General features: G+C 45.7%; 1 long non-coding RNA gene across 3 annotated transcripts; it reads left to right on the forward strand.

Moving 5' to 3' along the window:
- Positions 1-5810: 5810 nt before the first annotated feature.
- LOC307178627 lies at positions 5811-13111 on the forward strand. 3 transcript variants are annotated; one of them, XR_013825243.1, is made up of 5 exons: positions 5811-6096; positions 6868-7946; positions 8407-8492; positions 8676-8716; positions 12938-13111. It is a non-coding gene; the product is annotated as an uncharacterized lncRNA (long non-coding RNA). The 3 variants fall into 3 exon arrangements; XR_013825242.1 differs by having other exon boundaries at positions 6868-8492; XR_013825241.1 differs by having other exon boundaries at positions 6868-8716.
- Positions 13112-17707: the final 4596 nt, after the last annotated feature.

The raw sequence follows: 17707 nt of genomic DNA on the forward strand, positions 1-17707 counted from the left end.
GGTCACCATTGTGCTTTCTCTAAGCAACTCCCAAACCCTTCGCCTTTCTCCATTGTGCCCCTCAGAATCTTTTGTCCCATGTCCTAGAGAAACTGTGTTCTCCCTGCTCTAGGGGCCCATGCTGTTTGCACAGAACTGCCCCTCACGCCCTCATCTTTTTTTCTCTGTAAATATGTTTTTCTCGGGGGCTGAATTTGGGTTGCTTAGGAGTGGGACGGGGAGAGGATTTTTGCAAACGAGGATCCCCAGGGAAGGCTGGTGGGGACCTGATGGGGTAACTAGGGAGTGGGGGGAGGTGAGGTCAGGGGGTCTTGGGAGGGAGTTGGATCTATTTGTTCCACAGATTTGGATGTATTTGCTTGTGGGAGAGACTTCCTCCAGGGAAACAGGGGAATGGGGGAGGAGAGAATCTCTGGGTCTGACCTCACTGTGGCCTGATTTGGGATTAAAGGTTTGGAAATTTAACAACTTTGATTTGGAGTCCGTTGTGATGTGATTTGTGCACTCCAGGGTAGAGAAAAGGGGTCACTTGTGCTCTCCAGAAACCCACCACATGCTACTTGTCAGCCCCAAAGTCACATGTCAATGAACCCATAGAGAGTGACAGAAAACTCAACAGTTTGGAACACAAACACTGTTTTGGGTTGAAGGGGTCCCTCCTGAAAGTATTTGTTGGGGTCCTAACCACCAGGACCTCATAATTGACTTCATTTGCAGGTAGGGTCTTTGCAGATGTGACCAAGTGAGAATGAGATCATTGGGGTGGGCCCTAATCCAATAGGACTGGTGTACTTATATGGAGAGATTAGGACACTGATACATGCAGAGGGAAGATGAGGTGAAGAGACACAGGGAGAAGATGACCGTCTGCAAGCCAAGGAGCGGTGCCTAGAACAGATTCTCCCTTGCAGCCCCCAGAAGGAACCAGCCCTGCAGACACCGTGATCTTGGACTTCCAGCCTCCAGAACCGTGAGACAGTGCATTTCTGTTGTTTAAGTCCCCCAGTCTGTGGTACTCCGTTAGGGCAGCCCTAGCAAGCTGATACACCTGTTAGTCCCTGCAAGTGGGGTTCTGCTGCAACAAGTACCTAAAAATGTAGAAGTGGCTTTGGAATTAGGGAATGGGTAGAAGCTGGAGGTGTTTTGAGGTGCCTGCTAGAAACAGCCATGATCGCCTTGACAACACTGTCGGTAGGAATATGGAAGTGAAAGGAAATTCCTAGGAGGGCTCAGGACTTGCTGTAGAGGAAGTGTACATCACCTTAGAGAATATACGTATCATTATGAACGGAATATTGGTAGAAGCTGTTCAACCACAACTAACAGTGACCAGGCCATGCAGACCTGGTGTCAAGGGTTGAAATCCTTCAGCCCAAGGGCCCAGCCTCCTCTCATGAAGACCAGTGTATGTATTTCACCTCAAAAATCACAACTCGAATGAATTCTTCAATTAGATAGGAATTGCTGAAGCTGATCTCAAAGGCCAAAGTCTCTTAAACGTTGAAAAATGTTTAAAATATGGAATATGTGCCATCTTATGAATGCAAATATTGTGAGTGTGATTCTCTTAAATGCTTCTATATTTAATTATAAATTACATGTGTAATTATATATATTATATATTACATAAAATATATATAATTTTAAATATTTACTATAAATTCAATTAATATATGTAATATTGTAAAATTAATATATTTAATAAAATAGAAGATTTATATTATAATATAAAATTCTAACAGAATATACTATATTTTAATATAAAATTCTATATAATATTATACCAATATTATATATAATACATGATTACATCATAATAAACAGATTATTATATTGATATTATGGATATTATAATATATTAATATATTCACATAAATGTTTAATTATAAATACAACTATATGTTATAAAATCATATATAATTATAACATATATTATAATCTTTATATAAAATATATTAATATTCTGTCATCTTATATAAATAGAGCATTCATAGGATTACACCGATGTAATATAATATTTATACAATATAACATATTATATAAATAATATAATACATATATATGTAACATTTATATAACTTATTATATAAATATAATATATATGTAACATGATATTTATACAATATAACCTGTTATGTAAATATAATACTTATATATATAAAACATGATTATTTATACAACATATTATACTGCATAAGTCTTGTAACATTTATAATGTAATTATGACTTGTCCCAGGGTTGGAAGCAGCTTCCTCCACGAGGAGATCATTTGTCATCCAAGAGGTGTGGGGTAACCCTTTCTTGATTAGCTGAGGCTGCACCCCATCTCAGATTCAGTGGGGCACTCTGGCAGGACATTCTCTTTATTTCTCTTTTTTTTTTTTCGGTACGTGGGCCTCTCACTGCTGTGGCCTCTCCCGTTGCGGAGCACAAGCTCCAGACGCGCAGGCTCAGCGGCCATGGCTCAAGGGCCCAGCCGCTCCGCGGCATATGGGATCCTCCCGGAACGGGGCATGAACCCGTGTCCTCTGCATCGGCAGGCGGACTCTCAACCACTGCGCCACCAGGGAAGCCCCTCTTTATTTCTTTATGCACTGAACTCGGCATCATGCTAAGGATACTGAGCGGAGACCTGGGGGTGTGCATTCGCTTCTGATTCAAGGGGCAGAAGAAGTGTCCGGCTGTGGTTGAGAATGTGGGCTCTGGACCCGGACTGTCTGGTATGAAACCCTGGCCCCCTTTTCATAGCTTGAACAACTTGCTTACCCTCTCTGTTTCCTCATGCTCATTGCAGCGCTTACCTCCTAGAGTCCCTGTGTGGGAGGAGTGAACGCTGCAATAATCTCTGCAAAGCCCCTGGAAGACTGTCTGGCACAGGTCATAACTCCATCAGTCTTGCTGTCACTATTATTTATTGAGTGGCACTTTGGGCTGGGCATACAGTAGAGTGCATAGGGACCCCTGCTTGGCTGAAAGTCTGGTGATGGAAACAGATATTAATCACGTAATCACACTAATGAATGTATAATTATAAAGTGAGATAAGTGCTAGGAAAAGGGATCAGGAACAATTTTTCTTTACTACTTGACTTTGTGCCCAGTGGACTCAGGGAAGCCCCAAGATGTCTGCCTTGGGGATGGGATCCTCTGGTCTTGGGGGAATGACCCTTGGTCCAGTGGGGTCTTCACTCTGCACCCTCTTTCCCACTTGGGATATTTGTGGATTTTCCAAAAGTGGGAGAAGGAAATAGAGACCCCTCTGAGACAAATAACTGGAATCACATTATACTATGGGATAATTTATCAATTTGCATCTGGTCACCTCATTTTTTTTTTTTTTTTTTTGCAGTACGCGGGCCTCTCACTGTTGTGGCCTCTCCCGCTGCGGAGCACAGGCTCCGGACGCACAGGCTCAGCGGCCATGGCTCACGGGCCAGACGCTCCGCAGCATGTGGGATCCTCCCAGACCGGGGCACGAACCCGCATCCCCTGCATCGGCAGGCGGACTCCCAACCACTGCGCCACCAGGGAAGCCCCCACCTCATATTTTTTGAAGTGAAGGAAAATAGAAGCTTCTTGAAATCTACCACCTTTTCTGTCCTTGTTGTTTACATTTACTTCTTTGAACATAATCTCAGACTTACAGAGAAGTTGCAAGAACCGGAATAGCGTATAGAAGACCCGCGTCCTCTATTCAGATTCACCTATTGCTGACATTTCACCCTACACCCAAATGTGTAGGTTTTTTTATTCAGCAAACATTTATTTTTAAATGTGAAGTGCACCATGTATGTGCTGACTTATGGATACAACTGTAAACAGTCTGAGTTTGATTCTCTTAAATGCAGACTCAACATCCCATTGAAAGAATTAAAATTAAAAGCACCCACTAATCTCAGAACCCAGGCTAAGGAAAAGAACTAGTATCTTGGAAACTGCTGGTACTTCCTTACTAATATCCCCACCTTAAGGCACAACTCTCACAGATAAACAGCCACACCCCGCATTTTGACTAAATCGTTCCTTATCTCTTCTTTATAGTTTTACAAACTAAAATTCTGTTCTTTTTAAAAAAAGCTTGTTTCATTTTGCTTAGGTTTGAACTTCATGTAAATGGAATCCTTTTGTATGTACTTTTCTGTGTAATTGTCTTTTTTTGTTTTTTTTAAAGCCCAAAGAAAAGGATTCAAACTCATGGCCAGAAGGCTGGATAAGACCTACAGGCACATTTTCTTGAGCCTTCAGGATGTTTACTAAGGTATTTATTTACAACCAAGTGGGGATCTAAAATACTTGGGGAAAAAAATTCTAGAGTTCCAAAAAGCAAAACTTGAGTTCGCCAAGGCAGGCGACTATTTACATAACATTTACATTGTATTTACAACTACTTGCATAGCATTCACATTGTGTCAGGTAATATAAGTAATCTAGGGATTATTTAAAGTATAGGAGAGGATACGTGTAGGTTATGTGCAAATACTATGCCATTTAAATAAGGGACTTGAGCGTCCTTGAATTTTGGTACCGGCAGCAGGTCCTGGAACGAATTTCTCTCAGATATTGAGGGACAAGTGTATTTAACTGAGGTAAAATTCACATAACGTACAATTAACTATCAACCATTTTTTTTAAAGTCATACATTAAAAAAAATTTTTTTTTACTTTATTTTTATTTTTGGCTGTGTCGGGTCTTAGTTGTGGCACGTGGGATCTTTCCTTGTGGCACGTGGGCTTCTCTCTAGTTGTGGCGTGCAGGTTTTCTCTCTCTAGTTGTGGCCGGCAGGCTCCAGAGAGCGTAGGCTCTGTAGTTTGTGACAGGCGGGCACTCTAGTTGAGGCATGTGGGCTCAGTAGTTGTGGTATGCAGGCTTAGTTGCCCCGTGGCATGTGGGATCTTAGTTCCCCGCCCAGGGATCGAACCCACATCCCCTGCATTGGAAGGTGGATTCTTTACCACTGGACCACCGGGGAAGTCCCAACTATCAACCATTTTTAAGTGAACAATTCAGTGGCATTCATTACATTCCCAAAGTTGTGCAACCATCGCCTCTACCTAGTTCTAAGTCCCTGTGCCCAGATATTTGGCCAAACGTTATTCTGGGTGTTTCTGTGAGGGTGTTTCTAAAAGAAATTAATGTTTAAATGGATGCACTTTGGGGACTTCCCTGGTGGTCCATTGGTTAAGACTCTGTGCTTCCACTGCAGGGGGTGCGGGTTTGATCCCTATTTGGGAGACTAAGATTCTGCATGCCGAGCGGCGTGGCAGAAAAAAAAAAAAGGATGCACTTTGTGTTAAGCAGATTGCTTTCTATATGATGGATGGGCCTCATCTAATCAGTTGAAGGACAAAAAAATAGAAGAAAAAGCCCAGCCTCCCCTGGGCAAGAGATCATTCCCCAGCAGACTGCCTTCACCCTGGAACTGCAACAGCAGCTCTCCCGGGTCCCTAGTCAGCTGGTACAGCCTCTAGAGATCTTGGACCTGCCAGCCTCCATAATCACGTGAGCCGATTCCTTATAATAAATCTTTTTCTGTATATGTTCCACATCTTATTGTTTCTATTTCCCTGAAGAACCCTGACTGACGGAACACCCTGTGTAGTGCCCTCCTACACTGCACTAGGATTGATTTGTGGGACCCATAGCATATGGCAGAAGTGATGGTATGTCACTTGCAAGGTTCGGTTATACAAGACACTGTGGGTCTCATCTTGGTTGTTCTTTTTTTTTTTTTTTTTTGCAGTACGCGGGCCTCTCACTGTTGTGGCCTCTCCCATTGGCTCCAGACGCGCAGGCTCAGCGGCCATGGCTCACGGGCCTCGGCAGGCGGACTCTCAACCACTGCGCCACCAGGGAAGCCCATCTTGGTTGTTCTTTTATTTTCTCTCTCTCTCTCTCTCGGACTCTGGGGGAAAACATGTCATGAGCAGCCCCATGGCGAGCCCACGGGGCTGGGGACGAAGGCCTGCTGCTAGCAGCTGTTGGGAGTAGCTCCTCTGGCTCGCATCAGACCTTTGGACCCCGCATCCCTGACCAAGAAACAGCCTGTATGAAAACTCACGGGTGTCCCTGCACCAGCACCATCCAGCGAAACCCCGTGTAAGCTTGTACAAACCAGTCTTAGCTTGTGGCTGTATGGAAACAATCTGTAGGCTGCATCTGGGTGAGGGTTTTTTTTTTTTTTTTTTTTTTTTTTGCCGTACGTGGGCCGCTCACTGTTGTGGCCTCTCCCGTTGCGGAACACAGGCTCCGGACGCGCAGGCTCAGCGGCCATGGCTCACGGGCCCAGCCGCTCCGCGGCATGTGGGGTCTTCCCGGACCGGGGCACGAACCTGTGTCCCCTGCATCGGCAGGCGGACTCCCAACCACTGCGCCACCAGGGAAGCCCCTGGCTGAGGTTTTGACCTCTGGTCTTGTTTAGGGAGATTGGCTCCGGGGACAATGGCTCTGAGGGGCACATTCTAGTCCCAGCCTTGCTTGGGTCATGCCTGGCTCTGGCTCTGTCACCTCTGCAGTTGTCTTGGGGTTGTGCCTTTGTTTCTGTTGTGTGTACATGCCGTTTGTGTGTGCACATGTGCAAGGTGTTGTGTGTGTAAATTTCTCTGTGCACGCGCATCTCTGTTTCTGTATTTTTCTGTGTGTGTGTCTGTGTGTGTTTGTGGTGTACTGTCGTGTTGAAGACTCATTATGTTTTTGTGTAGCTGTTTCTCTATGGGTTTCTATTTGTGTCTATGCAATTGTGTCCATCTGTGCTTTGGTGTATCTCTGTATTGGTGCCTGTCTACGGGTTTGCATCTAAATGATTTGTGTGATGTCTTTCTGCTTCTTTTTTGCATGTCAATTTATGCATGGCTTTGTGTTTCTTCACAGAGAGGGATTGGGAGAGAGGAGTTACCCTCTCTCTTGCAGAGAGACTTGTTCAGCCTTGTGGTGAGGAAACAAGAGGCACTGGTCCCAGCCTCGTGAAGGAGTCATGCTTCCTGGCTGTATGTTCTTGGGCAAGTTGCTTCACCTCACCGTGCCTCAGTTTTCTCATCTCTTAAGTAGGGATAATAACGTTACCTGCTTTATAGGGTTGTTGCGAGGATTCATGAGTTAATCCGTGTAAAGTTTTCAGTAGAAGACCTCTAAGTAGTATGTGTTGTGTAAATGTTAACTGTTGATGATAATAATGCATGGTGCTAATGTGTTTATATAGTAAGTATATAATAAGTGTTTAAGCAGTAGCTATTTTAATGTTACGATCTCTCATATAATCTCTCTTTCCTCACCTTGTCCTCCGACAGGCACCAGGCTCTGACTTGAGCCACGATTGACGGAGGCCCGATGCTCCATGAAAGTTGAGTGCTGGAGATGTAGTAGAAGGTTGCCTAGCAACAGAGGTGTTAGGGTAGATGGGAGCAAATCCCTCAGTGGTTCCTGAGAGGAGGAATGTGGGCAGGATTGGACCTATTTGAGGCAAAATGGGAGGAGACTGACACGGGCCACCCTGAGAGTCAGACTGAGGAATTTCTCAGTCCTGCTCCCAGAGCTTCTGGACATATTCCATGTCTTTCTTTTCCCTTCTGCTTCTCACCTTCTCTTCCTTCTTCTCCTTTTCCTCCTTCCCTCTTCCTCCTCCTCCTTCCTCTTCTTTTACTGTGACTATTATTACTGATAATAATAACAGCTAACCTTCTGAAGTGCCTCATCGGTGCCAGGCACTGTCCTAAGCGTTCTGCATGAACACACGTAAGCCTCACAACCCTAGGAGATGCTCCTACTACTATTCCACCTGACAGATGAGGAAATACCAAGAAGCCAGCTGGGATTCTGGGGTGGATATTTCTCCCTGAGAAGAACACAGACGGCAAGGAGGGATGCTCTTTTCTGCTCGAACGTGCTCGTGCCAGGACAAGATGCTTGGAGCTGCCCCAGCTATGATAAGGTCTGGAGGCGGCGTCAGAGTGGTAAGTAGAAAGGGCTTGGTCCTTACTGGCATGCCTCGAGTGTTTGCATAAAACCGTCCTGTTGGGCAAGATGATTAATTCTCTTTATTGCTTAAGCCAGAGTTAGGTAATCGGTTCCTTGCCGCTGAGCTCAGCCTAGCTGATAGAATTACCCTGCCAAGGGACAGAACGTGGCAAGGCACCAAAGCCCATGGGTACAGGTAAAGAGGATGCCTCTGAGAACACTCTTTCGTTTGCCACACTTACCTTTTGATAGCTTAGAGTCTTATTAGAGGAGAAGAGAGAATCAGGGGAAAGAAAAAAGCACGAGATGTCTCATTTCAGTACAGGGCACGTGAAGGGGCCGAAGTTGACTGGGTGACTATGGTCTTCTCTAGGGCTCTGTAGCTGGAGAGACCATATATCTCATCAATTACCTTGGAAGAAGGTAGACGCTTTGATATCCACTTTATCCCCCCAGGTGCCAATTTCCTTCCAGCATTCCAGCATTCCTCGCCAGACTCTCTGTCTCCCTGGAGGGGCCCCGAGATGGTACCGTAAGAGCATGTGAATATCCTGCCCCTTTGTTGCCTGATTGACTAGTTCCTCAGGGAACATACTCCCTTTCTCAGCACCTAGAGGAAGGATAGTGGTACCAAGCATCCACGCCATCATCTTTAGCAGAGCCTGTAGGTTGGTTCACTCGACCCCAGCCATAACTCTTACCTCCTTTGTATTTCTCTATTGTAGAAGCTGGAAAGTGGAAGAGTAGAAAGATTAGAAGATGCAAGGTAAGAAACGGATCAGAAAAGATGCAAGGAAGGGAGGAGCAGAATGGCTGGAGGGTGTTGCGCATTTCAGTAGGATAGTGTATAAGCTTCCGACTGCTGCTGTAACAAAGAGACACAAACTGAGTGACTTAAAGCATTCTTTAAGTCGTTCTGCCTTCTGGAGGGCACAAGTCCAAAGTGGGTCTCACTGGGCTAAACGCACAGTGCGGCAGGGCCATGTTCCTTGTTGGAGGCTCGAGGGGAGAATTCATTCCTTGGCTTTTTCACTCTTTCGAGAGGCTGCTGCCATTCCTTGCCTCGTGGAAATCTAAAATCTTCTTTTGTTCTCACATCTCCTTCTCTGACTCTGACAGTCCTGCTTCTCTCTTATAAGGACTCTTGTGATTGCTTTGGGCCCTTCTGGATTATCCAGAATAACAGTCTCATCACAGGATTCTTCACCCAGGACTTCCCTGGTGGCGCAGCGGTTAAGAATCTGCCTGCCAGTGCAGGGCACATGGGTTCGAGCCCTGGTCCGGGAAGATCCCACATGCCGTGGAGCAACTAATCCCGTGCGACACAACGACTGAGCCTGTGCTCTAGAGCCTGCAAGCCACAACTACTGAGCCCACGTGCCACAACTACCAAAGCCCACTCGCTTAGAGCCCGTGCTCCACAACAAGAGAAGCCACCGCAATGAGAAGCCCGCGCACTGCAACGAAGAGTAGCCCCGGCCCGCTGCAACTAGAGAAAGCCCATGCGCAGCATCAAAGACCCAACGCAGCCAAAAATAATAAATAAATAAAATAAATTTAAAAAAACAAAAAACAAACAACATCTCAGGCAACGTACATCAGATACTGTTATCTTGGTACTTCAGAGAGGAGCTAAAGCAGAGGATATGGGGGAAGCCCTGTCCCGGGAAGGCCCCATAGCGTCCTGCTAGGTTACAACAGCTGAGCAAAGACTTGAAGGAAGTGAGAAAGTTAGTTATACCTTTATCTGGAGGCAGAACATTTTAGAAAGAGGAAACAGCCAGCTCAAAGACCAAAGGCAGAAATGCATCTTGTGTGTTTGAGGAGTGACCTAGGAGGTCACTGTGGTTGGAGAAGTAGGAGATGAGGCTATAAGGAAAGAAAAAAAAAAGTGGGGAATGAGGCTTTTAACGATACTTTTATTCATTCTAAGGCCTTCGGGTGGTTCTTTTTCTCTGAGTAAAATAGGGAGCTGTTTCAGAGTTTGGGGCATGATCTGACTTAGGTTTTAAAATAGGGTTGCCCCAGGAATTCCCTGGCGGTCCAGTGGTTAGGACTCCATGCTTTCACTGCCGAGGGCCCAGGTTCAATCCCTGGTAGGGGAACTAAGACCCTGCAAGCCACTCAGCCTGGCCAAAATAAATAAATAACTTTTAAAAAATAGGGTTGCCTGATTAAATATAGGCTTCCCAGTTAATTTTTAATTAATTAATTAATTTATTTTTGGCTGCGTTGGGTCTTTGTTGCTATGCGCGGGCTTTCTTTTTTAGTTGTGGCGAGAGGGGGCTACTCTTCGTTGTGGTGCGCGGGCTTCTCATTGCGGTGGCTTCTCTTGTTGAGGAGCATGGGCTCTAGAGCGCAGGCTCAGTAGTTGTGACACACGGGCTTAGTTGCTCCGCGACATGTGGGATCTCCCCGGACCAGGGCTTGAACCCGTGTCCACTGCATTGGCAGGTGGATTCTTAACCACTGCGCCACCAGGGAAGACCCTCCTGGTTCATTTTGAATTTCAGGTAAACAGTGAATATTTTTTTAGTATAAATATCTCCCTAAAACTACAAGGGATGTACTCATACCAAAATTTTGTTGCTGTTGATCTGAAATGTAAGTTTAACTGGGCATTCTGGATTTGAATGTGCTAAATCGGGCCATTCTATTTTTAAAGGATCCCTCTGTCTGCCGTGTTGAGACCACATGGTTGACGTGGTGCATGAGCCAGAAGCAGGGTCATCATTTAGGGGGTGATTGTGATAAGCTGGGTGAGGAATTTTGGTGGCTCAGGCTGGGGGATACCTGTGGAGGCCGAGGGCCGCCCCCTCCTCAGCCCTGCCCCTCTTCCTTGCCTTAACAGATGTTGCACAATCTTTGTGAAGAGGAGGGGAAACACTGCAGAATCTCACAACAGCAGCTGTAAAAAATATTCCTTGCCTACTCGTTTTTCACGTGCAAGGAAAAACACTGAAATGCGAGAAGTGAAAAGCCACAAGATAAGACGGGCTTAGGAGTTTGCATGGCTCCCTCCTCAGTGTTGATGACTGCGTTTTCCACACTGCACTTCTTTTTTCCGCTTAGACAGAACTTCAGATTTCTTATTGTGGCTTGCAAAGTTCTGTGAGGCCTGGCCTCTCTTTTCATGCTAAGTTATTATCATTATTTATTTTTAATTTATTTTATTTTTGGCTGCATTGGGTCTTCATTGCTGCGCACGGGCTTTTCTCTAGTTGTGGCGAGCGGGGGCTACTCTTTGTTGCGGTGTGTGGGCTTCTCATTGCGGCGGCTTCTCTTGTTGTGGAGCACGGGCTCTAGGCACACGGGCTTCAGTAGTTGTGGCACTGGGCTCAGTAGTTGTGGCTCGCGGCTCTAGAGCACAGGCTCACTAGTTGTGGCGCACGGGCTTAGTTGCTCCGCGGCATGTGGGATCTTCCCAGACCAGGGCTGGAACCCGTGTCCCCTGCATTGGCAGGCGGATTCTTAACCACTGCGCCACCAGGGAAGCCCTCGTGCTAAGTTCTGACCAGCCTCTCTGCTCCAGCCACACTGACTGAGTGTCCCTTTTTAGAACTAGAACATGCCAAGCTCACTCCTGCCTCAGGGCCTTTTCACTGCTTGTATCTTCTGCCTGAAATGTCATCCCCTTTACATTTCTCACGGCTGGATAATTCACAGCCTTTAATTCTCAGCTGAAACACATTTCCTTCAAAGCGCTCCTTGACTGTTTCCCAAAGGTAAGACCTACGCTCCACACAATTATGTTATATAGCACCACCCTGTTTATATGTAGCATAACGCTCATCACAATCTATAAATATTATTTGCTTGTTTATGCCCATCTTTCCAAGTAGAATATAAGCTCCACGAAGGTGGGGATTCTGATTGCTTCCCCCCAAATGCCCGGCACAGCATACATGCTCAATAAATATTTCTTAAATAACTGGATAAATGAAATAGTTCCAGAAATGAGCAGGACTTGCTTAACAGGATTCTGGCGCACCAGTATTCAGTCTCCTGTTTCCCCAACCAGGGTCTAATCCCTACAGATTCAATTCTCATACAGTACAATGAAAGCCCCAAAGCTGGGGTTCATCCCAGGGTAATCACTCAAGGTGCTTTGACCGACCACATCACTTGGTTAGAAGTTTTGCTCTCCTGCAGATTTGCTTTGCAGTTTTTTTGTTTTGTTTTGTTTTGGTTTTGGCCACACCACGTGACTTGTGGGATCTTAGTTCCCTGACCAGAGATTGAACCTGAGCCCCCTGCAGAGTCCCTGCTTTGCAGTTTTCAATATTCATATCACAGTGTGCCCATAACTTCTCCATCTTATTCTGTCTGCTGCAGCGCCTAGGAATTTTCTGGTTAATCCATATGCATTAGAATTTTTTTTACCACGATAATCATTTTAAGGGTACATTTCAGTGGCTTTAAATCCATTCACGTTGTCATCAGTCTCCAGAACTTTTCTCATCTTCCCAAACTGAAACTCTGTATCTACTAAACAATAACTCCCATTCCCCTCTGCCTCAAGCCCCTGGCAACTATTTTCTGTATAAATTTGACTACTCTGGGTACTTCGTATAAGTGGAATCATTATAAAGTACTTGTCTCTCTGTGACTGGCCTCTTTCACTTAGCATAATGTCTTCAAGTTTCATCCATGTTGTAGCGTGCGTCAGAATTTCCTTCCTTTTTAAGACTGAATAATAGTTCATTGTATGGTGTTATGGACAGAATGGAATCTCCCCAAAATTCATATGTTGAAGCCCTAACCTCCAATGTGACTATATTTGGAGATAGGGCCTTTAAGGAGGTAAATAAGATTTAATGAGGTCCTAAGGATGGACCCTAATCCCATAGGACTGGTGTCCTTATAAGAAGAGAAACCAGAGACTGATCTCTTTCCCGCTCTCTCTTTTCTCTCTCTCTCCCTCCCTCCCTCCCTTTGTCTCTTTCTCTCTCTCTTTCTCCCTCCACCACCAACCCCCCCCCCACAGAGAAAAGGCCACGTGAGGACACAGTGAGAAAGCACTCATCTGCAAACCAGAAAGCGAGCTCTCACGAGAAACCAACCTACCAGCACCTTGATCTTGGATTTCTAGCTTCCAGAATTATGGGAAATACATTTCTGTTGTTTAAGCTACCTTTTGGTTATCGTGAATAACGCTGCTATGAACACAGGTATACAGATATCTGATGCAAATATACATATCCGAGTCCCTGCTTCCAATTCTTCTGGGTATATACCCAAAAGTGGAATTGCTGAATCGTACGGTAATTCTATTTTATGACTTAGAATCTGATAGTGAATTTTTATTGTGTCAGTGGAGGACTCATGCCAAGAGAAGCTCAGTAGGGGATGGCTTTTAAGAGTACGATGTAGAAATAAACCACATCTCATTTCCTGTAGGGTCAGCAAAAGACAAACCAAACCGTGGGGCAGAAGACAGAAGCTGGGGAGAGGGAGTGACCTCCCCAGCTTTGCTCCCTTTCTCAAACTGCTGAACTGAACAAGGGTCTTTGGAACAGGACAAAGGGACCCCATGTGTCCAAACCCTTCTCTGCTTTGGGGAGTCTTATGGGGTTGGGCAAGCGGCTTGAGGCTGGAAATGAGAGTACATCACCCCTTGGTATCTGTGGGGGATTGGTTCCAGGATCCCCACAGATACCAAAATCCCACGGATGCTCAAGTCGTCTATATAAAATGGTGTAGTACGGCCGGCCCTTCCCGCTGGCACATTCTGCATTCGCAGTTGGCTGAATCCGCAGACGCAGAACCCATGGATACGGAGGTCCGAGTGTATTTCATGTAGGATGAGGTTGAGTTTCTGTAAGGAGATGTTAATTACAGTTCTAAGTGTTATCGTATTAGACGCTAGGCTTAGGGCAAGAGCGGCTGGTGAGTCTTGCTGCCCTGTCTGCATCCCGCTTGGGCTGAAGACAATCACTGGCTTCCTCCTAGTGACAAAAAATGGCAGCAGGGCTTCCCTGGCGGCGCAGTGGTTGAGCGTCCGCCTGCCGATGTAGGGGACACGGGTTCGTGCCCCGGTCCGGGAAGATCCCACATGCCGCGGAGTGGCTGGGCCCGTGAGCCATTGTTGCTGAGCCTGCACGTCCGGAGCCTGTGCTCCACAACGGGAGAGGCCACTGCAGTGAGAGGCCCGCGTACCGCAAAAAAAAAAAAAAAAAAAAAAAGGCAGCAATGACCTACAGCAGGGGCCACAGGACAAAAGGCTTTCACCACTTCATCCCTTCAAATTGGGACCCTTGACTCTTCCCAATGCTGCTTCTCTGCTCTGGGTATCTATTGATTTATACCAAACCATCCGAAACTTAGTGACATAAAACAACCTTCGCTGCATCATGCTCACAGATGCTACGGGTCAGGCGTTTGGACAGAGCATAGAGATGATGGCTGCCTCTGCTGCACCGTATCTGCAGCTCCCGCTGGGAAGACTTGACCAGCTGAGGGTGGCGTGAGGGGTGGGGTACTGGGATGAACCAGAATCACCTGGAAGCTTCTTGACTTACATATCTGGTGCCAGGCTGGGGTGACTCCGAGGTTGGGCTCGGCTAGGGGACAGGTGGCTGGAGTGTGTACACATGGCCTCTCTGTGTGTCTTAGGCTTCCTCATGGCATGGTGACATCAGGGTAGTTGGACTCCTTGCATGGCGGCTCAGTTGGATCACGTCTTATGACCTAGATATGGAAGTTGCCTGGGGTCAGATCTGCCAAAGTATTGACCAGAGCAACCACAGACCCACTAATATTTGAGGGGACAGGGTCATAGACCCCATCTCTTGAAGAAAAGAGTGTCAAATAACGTACAGCTGTGTCATAAAACTGTCACATTCTCCCCATGGGGTTGACTATAAAGCTCTGTCCCTAAAGAGTTGATTGGTGGGGTGAAGCCGTGATTATTGGGGGTGGGTGTTAGGTGGACCAAGAATTTAAATACGTATAAGAAATATACTACAAACAGGGACTTCCCGGGTGGTCCAGTGGGTAAGACTCCCCACTCCCAGTGCAGGGGGCCCCGGTTCGATCCCTGGTCGGAGAACTAGATGCCGCAACTAAGAGTTTGCATGCTGCAACTAAAAGATCCCACATGCCACAACTAAGACCAGTTGCAGCCTAAATAAATAGTTTTAAAAAATGTTTTTGGAAAAAGAAATATACGGCAAAGAGATAAGGAAACATGTTAGCAATGTGAAAAAAAGAACGATAATCTATAAAGCAAGGGTTTTGTGGAAATAGTAGGTATGAAAACATATGACGGTAAATAAAGTGTTTAATATTAGCCTATAACAGGATAAACAGTAGAATGGACGCAGCTGAAGACCAAATTACCGAGAAGATCTGATTGAGGAATTCTTCCAAAAAGCCAGTGTAATGATACTAATCGAAGGGGGGGAAATGATGAAAGCCATTGTAACATACAGGAGACAGCCACTCCTCACAAGCTGCTTTGCTAAGAGAATTCTGATCTTGTTCAGGTATCGAGTAACCATCCTTAAGTCTTGGTGATATTTGGCCTTTTCTGGTCCCAGATGTGAATCTTGATTAGTCTAAGGCTTAGCAAGCCGGTGGTTCTCAAAGTGTGGTCTCCAGGGCGGCGACAACGGCATTGCCTGGGAAGTGGTCAGAAATACAAATAATTGGGTCCTAAACGGACCTCCTGAATCAGAAACTCCGAGGGTGAGCTTCAACGATCTATGATCTAACAATTGCTCCAGGTGATTCTGTTGCATGTGAAACTATACACTGCTCTTAGCTCATCATGGTAATCCCATACCCTCTGCTAATGGTTAATTGAGGAACAGGCTGGGTGTGATTGTGCTTTATGAGATATGAGCAGACATCTCATGAAGACGTCATCATGTTAGAAAGGGTTGCAATGTACTCCTCATAGGCTTCTTTGTCTCATCCTTTAAATTTTTAAAAAACTTTTATTTATTTACTTATTTATGGCCACACCACGCAGCTTGTGGGATCTTAGTTCCCTGACCAGGGATGGAACCCGGGCCCTCCGCAGTGGAAGCGCTGAGACCTAAGCACTGGACTGCCAGGGAATTCCCTAAAATTAAAAAAAATTTTAGAATAATTTTAGATTGACAGAAAATTGCAAAGATAGTGCAGAGATTCCTATTTACTTTATTACCTATTACCAGTTTCCCCTATTAATATCTTACTCTTTTTTTTCAATATCTTACTCTTAGTATGATACATTTGTCACAAATAACGAACCAGTATAGATACGTTATTGTTAAGTAATGCCCATAATTTATTCAGATTTCCTTAGTTTTTACTTAATGTCCTTTGTTCCTTTCCAGGATATATTACATTTATACAATGTGTCTCCTCTCGACTGCAACAATTTCTCAGACCCTCCTTGTTTTGAATGACCTTGACCATGTTGAGGATTACCGGTCAGGTCCCTCAGTTGAGTAGTCACTTTAGAGTGTGTGGGCTGAAAAAACAATGCGGGACGTGGGAACTGTGAGTCAAGTTTTATTTGGGGCAAAATGAGGACTGTAGCCCTGGAGATAGCATTTCAGAGAGCTCTGAGAAACTGCTCCGAAGAGGCGGGGGGGAAGGTCAGTACATATGGATTTTGGTGAAGGGTGCGTGGGTCCATGCCGTCAAGCACACATTATTGCAGAAGGTTTCTGCTAGTCACAAGGAGCAGACGTCACCATGAAGGATTTCAGTGCTTTTCTAGATATGAGGAGTTGCAAGAATTGGGCTCCTAAAATCTTCTCCTGAAAATCTCTAACTCTCTGAAGACCTGTTCTGCCAGTTTTCCCCAGAGCACAGAGCGCCTCATTCCTGGTCTCCTCCCTGAGCTCCTTTCAGGGCACGTGGAAGGTCAGCAGGGGCAGCAGCTCATGATCGAATCCTTGTAGAGGTAGCTGGCAGGTGCCAATTTGAGGTTGGCAGGTGCATCCTTTAAAAAAATGTCATCCGTCTTGTTTCAGAGCATGGGTGCCATGGGGGTTCAGCTGAAGCTTTTTAATCATCATTCTCTGGAGGCAATCTCATTCAACTGGAGGCAAGCCCTCTGGCGTTTCCTCGTGTTACCGCGTCCAAGCTTGTGCTGCTCCACGCACGACAGGCCAATAAATCGGGAGGTGTTGGAACAAGGAATAACAACTTTATTTGGTAAGACGGGAGTTCAAGAAAATGGTGGGCTAGAGTCCCAGAGAACTATCTTACCGGAGCCTGGCTGCTAGCTTTTCGCAGAACAGAGAGAGGGGCAGGTGAGGGGATAAAGTAAAAAGGCCGGAGGGTTTTGCAGATGTCTCCTGGTTTGGCCAGACTGGGGAGGGGATGTGTTAATATCTTCTTTCCAGCAGCCATTCACAGGTGGGCTGGGTCAGGATATTTCCCTGGGAGCTGAACAAAGGTATTTTAGTTTAACATTCAGACAGAGGCAGCAGGGTTCCCTGCGACAGGCCATTATGTATGCTTTTTAGCATAGGCAACATCCTCTTAGTGAATAACTTGTAACAAAAGCCACAGAAAGTAAAGGTTAAAGTCAAAGAAACAGATTTAATATGGAGTCAGATTTGTTCTTGCTTATGACACTCGTGGTGCAGAGGAAATGGCTCTGCAGACGCCCACGGCTCTCTCCCAGATTCCACAGCTCTAGCCTCCAACTTTCTGTTCCCTTTCCAAAAGGAATCTTCTTTAACTGTGGTTCAAGCGACGGATACAGAAAAGACTCAGCTGTTTCTGTGCCTTGCCCGGAGGCAATGAACCGACA

Source organism: Stenella coeruleoalba (genome assembly GCF_951394435.1).
Source record: "Stenella coeruleoalba genome assembly, chromosome: 20".
Taxonomy (NCBI): domain Eukaryota; kingdom Metazoa; phylum Chordata; class Mammalia; order Artiodactyla; family Delphinidae; genus Stenella; species Stenella coeruleoalba.